The sequence below is a fragment of the Teleopsis dalmanni genome, chromosome 2 (assembly GCF_002237135.1).
Source record: "Teleopsis dalmanni isolate 2A chromosome 2, ASM223713v2, whole genome shotgun sequence".
Classification (NCBI taxonomy): domain Eukaryota; kingdom Metazoa; phylum Arthropoda; class Insecta; order Diptera; family Diopsidae; genus Teleopsis; species Teleopsis dalmanni.
The window spans coordinates 208,092,702-208,094,968 of NC_051847.1; positions in this window are offsets into that span (position 1 = coordinate 208,092,702).

Here is a 2,267-nt window from a genome sequence, read left to right on the forward strand (position 1 = left end):
TTCCAATCTTTCTCTTATCATAATATACCTTTCCATATCATCTGCTAACAATTGATATATTCCATTATTGTAGCAATTTTTATTACTACTCTTCTATTGAGTGTACTCGACTCCTTTATCGTCAGTTGGCATATTTTACTCACATGCGTAACTTCTGATGACATTACTTACGTGTGCATATCATGATTTTTCGGAATAGAATTTTTGAGCATAAAATTTTATTCTAGTTAAAGCCACCCGACAATATATTGTCTTATGTGATATTCATTTAAGAGAGGATTTCTAGGTATAAGACTCCTTTAAATTTAGTCGGCTTATTTGACTAACATACATAATTTCTTATAACAATAATATCTTACGTGTGCATATCATGTGTTTTCGGAATACAATTTTTGAGCATAGTGTTTTGTTCTGGTTTAAGCCACAGGACAAAATACTGTACGGCCACACTAGCTGAAATACGGAGATTGAAACTTTTTATACACATACTTTGCTTAGTTATGTATGCGTAAAACAACAGTAGATCATAAAATAAATGAATATAAAATTGGTTTACTTACATATTCAAAGGCCGCAAATATAGTTAAATATATCAATCCTAAAAATTGACTATATTGAGTGAAAAATTTTAGAAAAATCAAATTCATTTGGAACTGCATTATTATGCTAGTTGTTGAATGTTTATATTTCTTTTTTTATTATTAATTTGCTTTCTTTTAAAAGTAGTTAAAATAACGCGCGTGCTGCTCATTTTTTTATGGTAAATATGCAACCCAATGTTGACTTTCGTCAACCTTGCACATATACGGTACTTTAAAATATAAAAACAATATTAATTTACAGTTTTTTGGCTTCAAGATTGAACTAGCATTCTCGATCGCTCTCTTGCATTTCAAGTTCCAAATGAACAGCACGCGTTTTATTTTCGATTTTCGACGTGATTTATTAAAATTTTAATTTCTTAAATAAAGTGTAATTAATTTGAATATTTTTGAATAATTTGAATAATTTGAAAATTTTATAACTTCAATAAATACAAAACGCTTGTATTTTTCAACTACTTTAAAAATAAAATACTTCCGTTGTAACTTTCGTTTTTTATAACTTCAATAAATACAAAAACTCTTGTATTTTTCATTGGCGCCCGAGCAGGGACTTGAAATCAAGTAGTAAAAAACTTTAAAAAAAAAAGTGAACATTGTTCGGTGGAGCTGCAATTGGCAGCATCGTGATTTTCGGTCAGTTTAATTGTTCATTTTCCACGTGTGAAGTGGTTGCGGTAAATGTCGGTGTGGTGTCAAGTATCAGCACCAGACAAAAATCGTTAATAATAATAAAAAAAAAAAAAAAAATTCGCTTGCATTCACGAAGACCGTTTGTCTGCTGCACTTGTCTCCAATCAAAATTTCATTTTGCGATCCTCCAGCCTAAAATTAAAACGTGCCCAAATCCTAAATAAAGTTTTGAAGTGAAATTATTTAAATTATTTCGGAAATTATAATTTTTTGTCGCAAAAATAATTAAATTTGCATTTTCCCGTCAACTTCCCGGAACTGTTTTTCGTGCCAGCAAAGTGAGAAAGTTTTCGCCAATTTTGACAACAAAAATTTTCCTGCTCAATTCTTATTGCTGCTGTTGGCCGCTGCTACTGCAGTTTCCTGCTCAATTCTTATTGCTGCTGTTGGCCGCTGCTACTGCAGTTTCCTGCTCAATTCTATTGCTGCTGTTGGCCGCTGCTACTGCAGACTGCTACTGCATTTCGCTGCTGCTGTTCGCTGTCACTGCAGATCGATACTGCTCTCCATTGCTGCTTCTATTCACCAGTGCTGCTGATTCTCTTTCTGGATGGAGTGCAACTGTAACACCACTGCCGTTTGCCAGGTAAGAAAGTGCAAATAATTAAATTGTTGTACCAGGTCATGCTCTGACTAAACAAAATAGTCAAGAAAGTATTTTAAATAACTTTGCACTGGTAATTATTTGCACTTTTAAAACACATATATTTTTCTATTTCTATAATAAATTATTTGACAAACGTGAAACAAATTTACGAAGCTGAGGTTGAGCTTCATTAACAAATACGTTCGGTAAATCCAATTATTTAATACAAATAATTGAGTAATTTGCAGGGGCAAATTATATACAAAGTGAATGCATTTTTCGTTTTCGTTTTCGCCAGTTACTTGCAACCACTTTGTTGGAATTTACCCATAATCACAATATTGATTATTTATCGTTTTTTATTATTCTATAAACAAAGTGAGTGC